This window comes from Lactuca serriola, chromosome 3 (genome assembly GCF_051521515.1).
Source record: "Lactuca serriola cultivar US96UC23 chromosome 3, Lser_US96UC23_V15, whole genome shotgun sequence".
NCBI lineage: Eukaryota > Viridiplantae > Streptophyta > Magnoliopsida > Asterales > Asteraceae > Lactuca > Lactuca serriola.
In genome coordinates, this window is record NC_136410.1 from 72,494,206 (window position 1) to 72,510,013 (window position 15,808).

Consider the following 15,808-nt stretch of genomic DNA (forward strand, 5'->3'; position numbering starts at 1 on the left):
TAAAATGTGGAATGCTGGTGGATGCGGTGCGATCATGTCGGACCCTTCCCTATAGAACCGGAAGTACCTGAAACCATAAACATAAAACTGTAAGCACAAAGCTTAGTTAATTTCCCCAAAATACCATATACCAAACATACATAACTACTCAAAGCTAAAATTAGGTCTATTTCACCCCTTTCGGTATCTTTCAACCGGTATTGGGTCTATTTCACCCCCTTTGGTATTACTGGGTCTATTTCACCCCGACAACTATGCATACAATCATATCAACAAGAGTCACAAAGATAACAAGCACATACAAGCATATCAACAAGTGTCACAAAGACATGTATCATCCTACAAACATAATCCAGTGGGCCGACATTGGTGCCCTCGACCCACAAGTACAGTGAAGAGACTCACCTAACAAACGATGATCAACCGCTACTGCTCCTACTGCCATGAATGCAAATGCTATAAACCACCTATACAGTCGTACAAAAGTACATCCTTAGATTTCCTTCCAAAACTAGGGGTTTTACCAAAAGTCAACGCAAGTCAAATTTCAAAGTCAATGGTCAAAGTTGACTCGCCACGTCGTGGCCCTCAAACGACAAAACAAACGCGTTTTCCCCCAGTCGCCACACTGTGGCAACTTAGGCCACGTCGTGGGCACTAGGTTCAAAGTGTCTTAATGGGTTAAGTTTATTGTTATGATCGCAAAGGTTCCAAAGTCTAGATCTGATCATTTTTATTGTTTAAATGGATAAAGTTTCCAACTTTATCCCTTGAGCTCACCAAGGGGTCTAGATCTCAAATCTTAGGTCCAAAAGACACAACCATGGCATGAGCTTAATCAAGAAGCACTTAATCCCTTAAGTTCCAACTTGTTTGCTCTGAAAGAGCTTATAACACTAAAACTGACCTAAAGATTGATGCTTTTTAGACATGCATGTCTAATGTATGTCTTGGACTCAACTTAGGTCAAAATGGGGGGTTATGACCAAAATCTTATGCATGGCTCAAACAACCCACCAAACTTCAGATCCAAACCAGGTACTACTCCAAATGATCCAGATATCATAAAGCTGCAACTTTTATGGAATCTCATCATCCCGTCTAACAAGATCAAGAAGAAAATGGGACAAAATGCAAGATCTAGCACCCTATAATAAAAAAGGTGGAGCCTTGAACACATATAAAGGTCCATAATCGAGCTAGGAAGGGAGATGGGGACTTTCTTGTTGATCATTGGCTTACTCCTTCTTACTTTTTCCTTTAAAACTCTCAAAAGCACTTAAGAAAGCTTCAACATTTGAGGAAAATAAATTAGGGTTTCTTCTGAGTTAAAGAGGGTGGCAATAGGATAAGGGTGAGCAAACCATAGCCTCCTCATTCCTTATGGGGTGCAAAACCCAGATAATTAGGTTTTAAGACGTCAATGGCGGCTACACCGTGGCCTTCCTTGCCACGCTGTGGCGATCCAAAACAATCCACGAGCAGGAAATACCTGGCCACGTCGTGCCCATCCTTCCCATGCAGTGTGTAACATCCATAAAATTCGATCCAATTTAAAAAAATTTAAATCATTTAAAACCATTCAGTCATTACAATTTGTTTTCAAAATAGTTTAAACATTAGAATTCCCATAAATCATAATCATCAATCGAGGAAGTGTACGGTCACGCCTTCGCCTCCCCGTGGCCATTCGCTGAACCTGAAACAATAAACTGAAACTATAAGCCCGAAAGCTTAGTGAGTTATCCCCAAAATACCCATACACATAATAATACACATACAATAACAAACAACATACTATGGGTGTAATCATCCATCGGGATGGAATACCCCAGGCCCTCAACTATTGGGTTGGAATGCCAACACACCGATACACTTCACATAACACATATACAATTAACAACATGTACTGGGTCCACAACTTTACATACTGGATTACCCCTAGGCCCACAGTGTGAGTCTGGATTGCCTTCCAGACCCACATCTCACATCTGGATTGCCATCGAGCCCACAGTACGAGTCTCCCTCAGCTAGTATCTGGAATGCTCCTGGGTTTGTTGGTTACCGCACGGAGCAGTCTCACCTCAACCCATCCCACATAATATGTCGACATATAACACAACTAATGCACATATAGATAATCACATAATACTACAGGTAGTCCTACAAATCTACCTAACTGGCATAACAACTAAAATATAACACTAACTCATACTCAACTTAATACCAACTGCTATGATATCATATCCAGTAGGCCGACCTTTGTGCCTTAGACCCCTTAGTATAGTGAGGATAACTCACCTCGCAACTGACGTGCTGAAGTGATAAGCTCCACTCTCGGATCACTGTCATAACTCCAACAACTATATTCACCATAGAACCATACTTATAATTTCCAATTTCCAAAAATGATCCCAGAAGTCAACTAGTCAACCCTTGGTCAAATTCCAAGTCAATGGTCAAGGTCAACAGTCCATGTTGACCTCAACTCGCCGAGTACAACCTGTCACTCGTCGAGTTCCTTGCATAACTCGTCAACTTGCCGAGTCACTTGTGTGACTCATCGAGTTCCTAATGTTTGCGGCCGTAAAATCCTTGGCCAACTCATCGAGTTTCCCTACAACTTGTCGAGTTCATGCGTGCCAAAATCCGGGAAAAACCCTAACTGACTCGCCGAGTCACCCTATTGACTCGTCAAGTTCACGACAATCTTCATCAGACTCATCGAGTTGACCATGCAACTCGTCGAGTCCCTTCAGTCCATTATCCATTCAGATGCTTTTTAAGCCATGATAAGGTCCCATATTGCAGATCCAGCTTCCCAATGCATGTTGATCACGTAAAGTTTCAAACTTTACGTGCATGCAAGGCTTTAAAGCCTTATAATGACAAAACCAAGCTTGCAATGGAGTTTTACACTTAAGGAGAGGTTCACACTTGCTAAAGCTGAAAGCTTTATGGGCTTAGAGACCAAAGAGAGTTCAGATCTGAAGTTACAACTTCATATCTTAGCTCATACCCAAGAATAACTTCTTATTATGCTAGAAAATCCTAACCCAAACCTTTAACCCAATAAGATCTAGATTGAAATGAGGTCTAGGAAACTACTTGATACCTTCCTAAAAAATGCTAACTGAGGTAGATTTCAGATCCCATACGTTCTTTGCTCCTAGCCACTTGCTCTCCAAGTTCTTCTTACAAAGATCCCCCTCCCAAAGCTTGAAACACACAATAATGGAGCACACTCACGGATTAGAGTTTACTGAACTCTCAAGAGGCTGCAAGGAGGCCAAAGGAGGCTAATGATCCCTTAAATAGGGTGCAAAACCCTAGAAATTAGGGTTTCATCCTCTAGCTCCTACCCGTTGAGTCCATTATTGGACTCAACGAGTAGGTCACTTAAACACGTGGACCAACCCGCTGCTACTCGACGAGTCAGGGCATCCAACTCGTCAAGTAGACCTTGAATTATTAAAATTAACCATAAATTAATACTTGAGAATCGGGGCGTGTGACATCCCCAAATTTCTCGGCCAAAAAAGACTGATTTAAATTATGCTTTTAAAATAAAATCAACGTAATATTTTTAAAAGACGTTGAGGAATTTGTCCCCAAAACAAAACATGATATTTTTTTTTATCAAAACATTTCTTAAAGAAATATATATTTTCATTTTATATCAAAACCTTGGGGTGTCATGTTTCGATATAGATCAAAAGCATAAACAGTATATTATATGCCTTACAACAGTTATTTACAACTACTTACCTATAATCCAAAAATCTCTCATCATCATCCGACTATGCTCAGGGTCTACTACCTGTAATATAAAAAGCTGAGTGGGTCAGGCTTGGGAGCCTGGTGAACATATAGGGTTTTCAACCCATAAATAATAATAGATTTATTTATTTCATCAACCAATAATAAATTTATTAATTTCATCAACCAACAATAACCTTGATTACCCATTCCCGTTATCCTCACTTTACGTCCCTAAACACCTATCATAAGGGACCTAGCCTAAGGATCATCATCGGGATGGACACTACTGCTAAGGGGATTCCTCAGCCATACATGTCCTTAAGGCAACCATGAGGGGGATGGAGTACAACAGCGAACATATAGTTCACCAACACCTACAGGTTGCGAACCTACTAGCGTTCTACTGGACTGTCTAGAAAGGTCTGTGGTCGTCATCTATACTCTGCTAGATGACTACAACAACAACAACAACATCGAGACATTTCATCATTTTAACACACATCCACTATTTCATCTACCCATATTTTACCCAACATATTTATATATAAAATTATATATATACAGTTTAAAACTTGTATAAAACATCTATTCAACACCATCTCAAATAAACTAACAATATAATTACACATAGCACATATTTTATAGAAAATACTTCATATTTATGTGTAAGAAGACAGTGACTACAAACTCACTTGTTCAGACGATAATTTGGTAGCACCTCGTATCTTAAAATGATCGTTTCCGAAAAAGATGTTTTTCCCAAAAACCGGGCTCCACACGGGCAGAGTTTCGACTCGACAAACTCTTTTTCTTGGAGACTTCAGGGCTATAGGATTGCTTCGGGTGCTAGGGGATGATATCGGGACCTCGGGGGTGTTAGGGAAATTTTAGAGAGAGTAAGGGTGAAAAAGATTGGATTTTCTAAACAAAACCCGTAAGACCTCGATTTCTATTTATAGTGGTTGGACATCGGGGTTACACTAGGCGTAATGTCCTCGTATGTTGGGCGTACTGCAAGGCGGTCCAGTACGTTGGGCGTACGGGTGGATCATCTCAGACGCATCGGAGCTACATACACACGTTGACCATGCAATGGAGTAGGCTACGTGGCCCAACTCAGACCATGAACACGAGTACGCTGAGCGTACTCCCTTACGTTGGGCGTATTCCGAATTTCCAAACTTCTAAAATTCGTATCTTTCGCATATGAGCTTCGTTTTTTACGTTCTTTATATCCACGCGTAGATGAGACTATACTCTACAACTTTCGTTTAGACTCCGTCGGCTAATTTTGACTTTATTTTTAAAATTATATTTTTAACAGGCTGGGACAGGAAAAGTCCGTTTAAAATTCATAACTTTTTCATCCAACATCCGTTTTCGTCTGTCTTTTTACTGTTGCACTAATATCAACGAGATCTTCGATTATCGTTTAGGTTGTTTCGGCTAAAAATCACTCGAACTAAATTTCGAGTTTTGGGCCGCATACTGCTAAGTCAAAACTTAGAAAAATTATAACTTCCTCATACGGAGTCAGATTTTGGGCGTTCTTTTTTGTAGCACCTGGTTCCTGGTACGTAAAATTTATCTTAGCATTTTTCATTTTTAGCCTTGGACTCGGCGAGTTGTAGGTCCGAATCGCCGAGTAGAGACGGGATCCGGAGCATGTTTAAGTCGGCGACTCGGCGAGTCCATATTCTGGACTCGGCGAGTCCCCACTGTCTGATGAAACCCTAAATTTCAAGGGTTTGCACCCTATTTAAACCCCCTTATCCGCCCCAAGCTCGCCCCCATTCACCCTCAGAGCTCTATACTTCGTTCAAGCCTTATTCCTTGTGTGTTTGAAGCATTTTGGGTGTTTTCTTGAAGTTTTGGAGAGGGGAAGAGAGTAGATCAAGAAGAAGAGGAGGAGGCCAAGCATCTTTGTGTTATCTTAGTGTTTTCCTTGAGGTATAGCTCGATTTCCCTCTGTTTTAATGCTTTTAGTCCCTTTTGAGCTCCATGGAAGTCCTTCTTGAGTTTTCCCCAAGCTTGTTTTGTGCCTTATGGTTTGTAATAAGTTGTTAGCCTCTAGATCTAGGTGGGATCGAGCTCCAGGAGCTTAGATCTACTGCCTTTATGGAGCCATATTGCATGAAAGCCCTAGATCTACCCTTTTGGTGCATTTTGAGCCCTAAAACCTTCATTGGTGAATATTTACACGTAAAATTGGAAACTTTACGTGTTATTCATGCCCTAGGAACCCAGATCTATGAATAGCATAAGTTGGATTCAATCATAATCGCGTGTATAGTATTTGCATGTGGCCGACTCAACGAGTCGTTCATCTGACTCGGCGAGTCGAGTCGTGAGTCCCCGAGTTTCCCCCTTTTCGTGCTTGCGGGGTGGAGTGGTGAGTCGTGGGATAGGACTCAGCGAGTCGGAAGCTAGACTCACTCGTGAAGCAACTCGGCGAGTCAGTGCCATGACTCGGCGCGTTCAAGGCAATCTTCTTGTCTCAAGAACAACTCGGCGAGTTGATCATACAACTCTGCGAGTCTCAACTTAGAGTGTTCTTCGGATGAAGACGAACTCGGCGAGTTGTTCATACAACTCGGCGAGTAGGATGAAGGACTATTGGCCTTTAGTTTAGAAGGAGAACTCGTAGAGTCAATGCTTAAATCGACGAGTAGAGACGGGTTTAGGTTCGGACAAAGAGATAGGGACTCGGCGAGTCGGGCCAACTGACAGTTGACTTTGACTTGACTCTTGATTTGTAAAGGGTAAATGGTCATTTTACCCTGAGGTCGGTTAGCAGTATTTGACTAAGGGCTTTGTGGGAATTATAGCCGGAGGATTTCCGGAGCGGTAGCAGCAGCAGACAGTCAGTTCCCACACAAATTAGCAGTTACTCTGAGGTGAGTTTCCTTCCAGTAGTAACGGGTCTAAGGCACCAAGGCCGGCCCGTATAGACGAGATGTTAGTATTAGAGTGTGGGCCGATCCCGTATCTCTTGGTTGAGTTGATTATGATATATGCAAGTATGATAGAGTTGTCTATACTTGCTGTCTGTGTGATACTTGTATATTATGGGTTAGCAGCTGAGTGTGGGCGAGGCCCGTATCTTTCTGAGAATGGAGTGTGAGCGAGGCCCGTATCTCCCAGATAGTGGAGTGTGATTTGGCCCATTCGTATGTTTCCATTGCACAAGCACTAGATCGACCATCTTGCGTCGCAGCTTCTTAGTCTTACGGTCAACGATTGCCTCCGGTTCTTCAATTAACCTTTTGCTTTCATCCAATCTAAGAGACTTGAGTCTAAGCGTTGCATCATACGATGAGAGGTCATTAGAACACGACCCATCAGTCTGTTACAATAGATAAAGGAAAGTACTTATCCTAAGAAGAATAAGGAGTCCTCAATAAGGATTTATTTTGTAACTCGAAGGTTACGATTGAAAGTACAACATAGTACGAAGAGCAGATGCAGGATTGAGCACTACCTGCTATCGAGAAGTCCAAGAGTTAGATACTCTTTCGAGGAAACATAAAACTTACAGTTATTACCTAGGATGAAGACATAACGTATGGAATCATTATACAAGTCCTATTTCGTTGACGATTCCGGGACGTAATCATCCTAAGGGGGAGATAATTGTAACGCCCGTAGATGCGGGCTAGTCAATTTAGAGACGATAAGCATCAAAAATGACTTTTTGATGGAAGATTATTTATAAGGAGTAACCTTAACTAAGTTTTAATATATGTTACAAGGATTCCGTACATATAAAGAAAGCCAAAATCCGAGTTATAATGAAGAAGTTATGATCTATCGAAGTTTCGCGACAGAACCGACACGACACAGCGCGACGTAAATAGTGAGTTTACTTTAGAGCGATATTTGGCCTTAGCGATCTAAATGAAAGTCGTAGAATACGTTAAACCGAGAGCATGCATAAAAAGAACGTCTAAATCTGACTTCGTATGAGGAAGTTATGATTTTTCGAAGTTTCAGCATTAGCAGTATGCAGCCCGAAACTCGAGATTGAGGTCGAGTGATATTTAACCAAAACTTTCTAAATGAGAATTGAAGATCCCATCAATATTAGTCCATCGATAAAAAGACAAACGAAAACAGAGTTCAGATGAAGGAGTTATGAATTTCGAATGGAGTTTTCCTGTCCCGGCCTACTAAAAATAATATATTAATAATATATTAAAATTAAATTCAAAATTAGCCAATGGAGTCTAAATGAGAGTTGTAGAGCATAATCTCACCTTCACGTTGATATAAAGAACGTTGAAAATGAAGTTCATATGCGAAAGTTATGAATTTCTGAAGTTCGGACGCGAAACCCCAAAACTGTCAGGGTTCACGACGTGAAAACAGTGTTCACGAAGTGAACTGACTTCTGACGCCTTCTGGAGCCTCCAGAGCAAGTGGAAGAGTGAAGAACGCAGTGATCTACCGTGCTCACGACGTGAACACTTAAAACTCACGACGTGAGTGCAGAAAATTCACCCTATAAATAGAATTCAAGTGGCAGCCGAGTTTGGTTGCTCATCTCTTACTCTCCCACTCCCGATACTCTCTCTAAGCCCTATTTTAACCCCCCCCCCCCCCCCGAAGCCCCGGTATCATCCCGAGACCCGAAGCGAGTCTCGAAGCCCGAAGATCCCGTGAAGAAAAGAGTTTCCGAGCCGAAGCTCTGCCTGTGAGGAGCCCGGTTTTTATGAAGATCTTCCAGATCTACCGAAGAATACTACTTCTGCAAGCCGTAGTGTTGTCCGATCATCTTCTGATCAAGTGAGTGTGTGGTCACTTTCTTCTAACACATAAATATTAAGTATTTGCTATGAAATACATGCTATGTGTTTATATATTGTTGTTTATTTGAGATGTTGGTGGAATGCATGAATTATATAGGTTTTAATGAGTTAAATTGTATATGTATTTTGTAACTACAAATATGTTGGGTAGGACATGGGTAGATGATATTCGTGAGTATGGAACAAATCAAGAGATTAGTTTAGATCCGTGAGTAGGGATCAGATCAAGAGGCTAGTTTTAGATTCGTGAGTATGGATTAGACCAAGAGGTTAGTTTTAGATCCGGGAGTATGGATCAGGTAAAGAGATAAAACTTGTTATTAGTCCGGGAGTATGGATTAAGACTAAGTTAATTGTCCCTAGTCCGGGAGTATGGATTGGGCACAATTATTGATCTGGGAGTATGGATCAGATCAGGATTAAGGTATAGTTAATTGTCTCTATTTTGGGAGTATGGATTGGGTACAATTATGGATCCGGGAGTATGGATCAGATCAGGAGGTTAGTTTTAGATTCGTGAGTATGGATCAGGTAGTTTTAGATCCGTGAGTAAGGATCAGGTGAAAAGGTTAGTTTTAGATCCGTGGGTAGGGATCAGGTAAAGAGGAAAATTTTAGATACGAGAGTTTAGATCGTGTTATTGTGAGGATCGATGGGGTGGGATAAGAGTTGCTTGTATATAGTGAAATATATATATATATATATATATATATATATATGATATAACATTGTGGGTTGAAAACCCTATATGCTCACCAGGCTCCCAAGCCTGATCAACTCAGTTTTCTTTGTATTATAGGTAATGACACAACAATATAAGTTGGTGGACTTGACGAGAGATTTTAGATAATAGACTAGTAGTTGTAAATAACTGTTGTAAGGTCAAATTGTTGTGTTTATGCTTTTGGTCTGTATTGAACATGACATCCCGAGATTTTGTTAAATAATGAAAATATGTTTCTTTAAAGAAATGCTTTGATAAATTCTTATCATATTTTGTTTTGGGAACAAATTCCGCAACCGTTTTCTTTAAACGATTACTCTGATTTATAAAACAAAGCATAAACAAATCGGTCTTTTCTGGCCGTAAAATTGGGGATGTCACATAACCCCTTGGTTGTTTGTACCGAACACTAACGTTTTGCTTAAACGTTCTTCCTTTCGGTTATTTTTCTCTGAAGCTTCCTCCTGAGCTATCTTTATACTTTCCACAATTGTCGAGACAACTTCAATTCTCAACACTCTTGGCCTTTTCTTTTCAAGGTTTACCTTCCGACTGAGAGCATCAACGACAACATTTGCTTTGCCAGGGTGGTAAAGTATCTCACAGTTGTAGTCCTTGAGTAATTCTAGCCAACGTCGTTGCCTCATGTTCAATTACTTCTAATTAAAGAGATATTGAAGACTCTTATGATCAGTGAAAAGTTTTCACTTTGTGCCATAAAGATAATGCCTCCATATCTTTAGGGAGAATACTACCGTTGCCAACTCTAAATCATGAGTGGGGTAGTTCTTTTCATGCTCCTTCAATTGTCAAGATGCATATGCTATCACCTTTTCTCTTTGAGTTAGAACACATCTCAACCCGACTCCCGATGCATCGCTATACACTGCGAAGTCTTAAACTCCATCGGGTAGAGAAAGAATCGGTGCTTCACATAATTTCTTCTTTAGCTTCTCTAATGCTTCCTTATGCTTCTCACTCCAAGCATAAGTAGCTCCCTTGTTGTAACGCCCGTAGATCCGGGCTAGTCAATTTAGAGACAATAAGCATCAAAAATGACTTTTTGATGGAAGAATATTTAGAAGGATTAATCTTAACTAAGTTATAGTATATGTTACAAGGATTCCGTACATATAAAAAACGCCGAAATCCGAGTTATAACGAAGAAGTTATAACCTGTCGAAGTTTTGCGACAGAACCGACACGACACAGCGCGACATAAATAGTGAATTTACGTTAGAGAGATATTTACCCAAAACAATCTAAATGAGAATTGAAGATCTCATCTATAGTAGTGCAACGAAGGAAAGACGGACGAAAACGGACGTCAGACGAAGGAGTTATGAGTTTATAACGGAGTTTTCCTGTCTCGGCCTACTAAAAATAATATATAAGTAATATAATTATAATATATTAAAAATAAAGTAAAAATTAGCCAATGGAGTCGAAACGAGAGTTGTATAGCATAATCTCACCTTCGCGTCGATATAAAGAACGTCGAAAATGGAGTTCGTATGCGAAAGTTATGACTTTCTGAAGTTCGGGGTGTGAAACCCCAAAACTATCAGATATCACGACGTGGCAAGCAGTGCCACGACGTGGCCAGTCTTCTGACACCTCCGGGAGTCCCCCATATGCAACTTGCGATGACGCATGCAGTGACGACCAAGCCCACGACGTGGAAAAAGGTGCCACAATGTGGCAAGGGCAGATTTTGCCCTATAAATAGATTTGAAGGGCCAGCCAAGTTTGGTTGCTCATTATCTCATCTCTCACCTGTATTGCATCGATTTACATGAAAAGAAATACCCCCGAAACCCCGGTATCAACCCCAAGACCCGAAGCAAATACGGAAGCCCGAAGATCCCGAGAAGTGCAATTCCCGAGCCGAAGCTCTGCCTGCGAGAAAACCGGTGTGTGAAGTGATCCCGGTTTCAATAAAGAATATCTACTTGAAGAGTCGTAGTGCTGTCCGATCATCTTCTGATCAAGTGAGTGTGTGGTCACTTTCATCTTACACATAGATATGAAGTATTTTATAAAATACGTGCTATGTGTATAATATAAAGTTGTTTATATGTGTGGGTGTATAGTCCCTTTCATATACACGAGTATAATACAAGTATTGTTTGAATGTATTAAGTATATGTTTGGGTGAGTGTGTATTTACTTTCTTCTAACACATAAGTATGAAGTATTTGCTATGAAATACGTGTTATGTGTTTATATATTGTTGTTTATTTGAGATGAGTGTGGTATGGATGTTTCATATAGTTTTTAAATGAGTTAAACTATATATGTATTTATATCTACAAATATGTTGGGTAGAACATGGGTAGATGATATAGTTGGTGTGTGATGAAAGATGGTATGAGTGAACCTTGGCAGCTATTGTCTTAGTGCCTAACAAAGAACCCTGGCAGCTATTGTCTTAGTGCCTAACAAAGAACCCTGGCAGCTATTGTCTTAGTGTCTAACAAAGAACCTTGGTAGCTATGGATTTAGTACCGTATAGAAGAACCTTGGTAGCTATGGATTTAGTACCGTATAGAAGAACCTTGGTAGCTATAGATTTAGTACCGTATAGAAGAACCTTGATAGTTATGGATTTAGTACCGTATAGATGAACCTTGGTAGCTATGGATTTAGTACCGTATAGACGAACGTTGGTAGCTATGGATTTAGTACTGTTAGATAGACGATGATAGCTATGGACTTAGTACCTGTTAGATAAACGTTGGTAGTTATGGACTTAGTACCTACACTGGTAGCTATGGATTTAGTACCCGATGAATGAACCGTAGCAGCTATGGAATTAGTGCTTTACGAAAGAACCTTGGCGGCTATTGTCTTAGTGCCTAATAAAGAATCCTGACAGCTATTGTCTTAGTGACTATTACGGAGTGAACGAATAGATGACTCTTAGGGTAGACCGTTAAGAGTAAGGAAGATAATGTGGATGGGTAATTGGAATGATCGTTTGATGATTGAATATATATATATATATATATATATATATATATATATATATATATATAATATTGTGGGTTGAAAACCCTATATGCTCACCAGGCTCCCAAGCCTGACCCACTCAGTTTCCTTTGCATTACAAGTAATGACACAAGAGTATAAGTTGGTGCACTTGATGAGAGATTTTGGAATATAGACCAATAGTTATAAATAACTGTTGTAAGGTCTATTTTATATTGTTTATGCTTTTGGTCTGTATCGGAACATGACATCCCGATGTTTTATTATTTAATGAAAATACATTCTCTTTGAGAAATGTTTTGATAAATGGTTATCATATTTTGTTTTGGGAATAAATTCTGCAACCGTTTTCTTTAAAAGATTACTCTGATTTTAAAAACAAAGCATAAACAAATCGGTATTTTCTGGCCGTGAAATTGGGGATGTCACACTTGTGGTTCAAAACTGTCAATGGAGCAACTATCGAAGAAAAGCCTTGGACAAATCTTTGATAATATCCAGTTAATCCTAGAAAGCTTCTGATCTCCGTAGGACTCTTTTGTTGTTCCCACTTTGTTATAGCTTCAATCTTAGCTGGGTCAGTCATAATCCCTTCTTGGTTAACCACATGACCCAAAAATTGGACTTCTTCAATCCAAAAATCACATTTGAAGAACTTCACATACAGTTTCTCCTTCTTTAATACTTCTAACACTTCTTGCAAGTGTCTGCCATGCTCCTCCTGGCTATTCGAGTAAATCGGAATGTCATCTATGAACACTATCACAAATTTATCTAGGAATGGTTTACAAACCCTGTTCATTAAATCCATGAACGCTACTGGAGCATTGGTTAGTCCAAATGACATAACCAAAAACTCGTAGTGTCCATATCTTGTTCTGAACGCAGTCTTCTCAATATCCTGCTCTCTTACCTTTAGCCGATGATATCCTGACCTAAGATTAATCTTCGAGAAATAGATCGAACCTTGAAATTGATCAAACAGGTCATCAATTCTTGGCAATGGATACTTATTCTTTATTGTTGCCTTGTTCAGCCCCCTGTAATCTATATACATTCTCATGCTCCCATCTTTCTTCTTCACAAATAACACCGGAGCACCCTAGGGTGATGAACTAGGTCTAATAAAACCATTTTCCCACAACTCCTGAAGTTGCGTCATAAGCTCCTTCATCTCTGTCGGTGCTAATCGATATGGGGCTTTTGATATTGGTGTTGTTCCTGGTAACAAGTCTATTCTAAACTTCACTTGTCTATCATGGGGCAATTCAGGAAGATTATCAGGAAAAAATTCCGGATAGTCACACACAACAGGTATACTTTGCATATCCTTTTCTCCTTCTTTGCATCGATCACGAATGACAAGTATGAAGTGCATCCTTTAAATAAACATTTTCTGGCTTTCATTAGGGAAATGATTCCATAATTTACCCTGCGCTTATCTTCGTATACCATAAATGATTCCTTTCCAGGTGAGTTTACTCTTACTATCTTTTCTTGCACAATATTTCGGCATCATTGGCACTAAGCCAATCCATTCCCAATACTACGCTGAAGCTGTTTACCTCAATGAGTAACAGCTTCTCAAGGAATTTGTTTCCGTTCAGGTCAATGACGATATTCCTAATACAATCTCTAACAAGTATGAATTTGCCACTAACAACTTCTACAATTAGGGCATCATCTAGCTTTTTCTATAGGCAATGCTAGTCTTTCACCAAATTTATGTGATATAAAGGAGTAATTCGCTCCGGAATCAAACAATAAATTGGCAGGTAATCCATTCACAAGAAAGGTACCTGAAGTGACATCCGTTGCATCCTTTGCAGCTTCTAATTTCATTTGGAAAGCTCTGGCTTTTGGCTTTGGTGGAAGATTGGGCTTCACTGCCTCTTTCTTTTTCGGACAATCCTTCAAAATGTGCCCTTCTTCGTTGTACCCATAACAGACTTTCTTAACAAAGGTGCATTCACTGACATAATGCCCAAAATTTCCACATTTGTAACAAGTGACTTCCTCGCTACATTTCCCAGCATGTTTCTTCTTACACTTGTCACACCATTTCACTTTGGCTCCTCCTCCGAATTTTATCGAACCAGATTTCAAGAACTTATTCTTCTTGTTGGAACCTGAAGTTCCTTCAAACTTTCTCTTTTCGCCAACTTCAACCTTGCTGGCGGCTCTCCCCTTAATCATATCTTCAACAAACTTGTTAGCCCAAATAGCTGCCTCCAAAGTAAGTGCCTATCACATTGGCACTGCATACTCCCATGGAAGTCCCTTTGCGTACCTGTCTATTTTCGTCAGATCATCTGGGACAATACGCAAAGCAAACTCCATTTTGTCTGTGTTCCCGAGCTTGAGCCGAGCTCGATGCAATTAAGCTCAAATCGATTCAAACTCGAGCTCGGTTCCCTTATAACTTAAACGAGACCGAGCTGAACCTAATTAATCTCGGGCTCGACTCGGCTCGTTTACACCCTAATTCCAGCCTTGGAGACAACTTTCCTTCTAACTTCTAACCCTTATAACTTCTTCGTCTTAAACCCATTTTGTATGATCTTTAAATCTACACAAAGGTGGGGATACGTTCTACAACTCTATTAAGTCAGTTCTCACCAACTTAATACAAATCTTAATCTATTAATTCACAAAGTTGTCCCCACAACAAAAAAATTTCTCATTTTACACTTTTGGCCAAAATGCATCTTCTTATGCATATCTTCTCTAGAACTTACTTACTTATCCAATCACATTTTAGTGACTTAAATTTATCATTTTCTTGAAGTCACAACTAATCACATCTTACATTACTATAGTCATTTTTACACACACACGCACACACACACACACACATATATATATATATATATATATATATATATATATATATATATATAGGTCCATTTGAGACTATGAGCTTTCTGTGAGACACGTGGACCAAATCCTAGCCACTTAGTTTTGAGATCAAAAAATTATAAAATGAAAAATAAATGGAAAATTTTAAAATTTTCTAGAAGATTATTTTCGTCATTTTTTTAATCAAAAAAAAATTAAAATTATAAAAAATAAAAAGAATTACTGTTTTTTGTATATATACATGAAATATTCTAACATAATTTTACGTGCTATATTCTTGTAGAAGATATAACATATTCTAACAATTCTAGTAGATTATTAGAATATATTAACTATTTAAATAGAATATTATAATATTATAACATTTATTTTTGAATATTTATACTGTAAATATGTAGTATAGCATTAGAATATTCTATAAATTCTAAATTTTTTCCATATAATGAAAAAAAAGACGGTAATTTCTTTTCTAAATAAAAAATGACGAAAATAATAATTAAAAAAAATGGATTTTTCCCTTTATTTTACATTTTAGAATATATTTTTTTGATATCTAAAATGAGTGACTACGATTATGTCCCCATATTTTATAAAATTTCATGATCTCATTTGAACTCACCCATATATAACCATGTATAGAGGTTGGTTGATTTTAGAACACTAA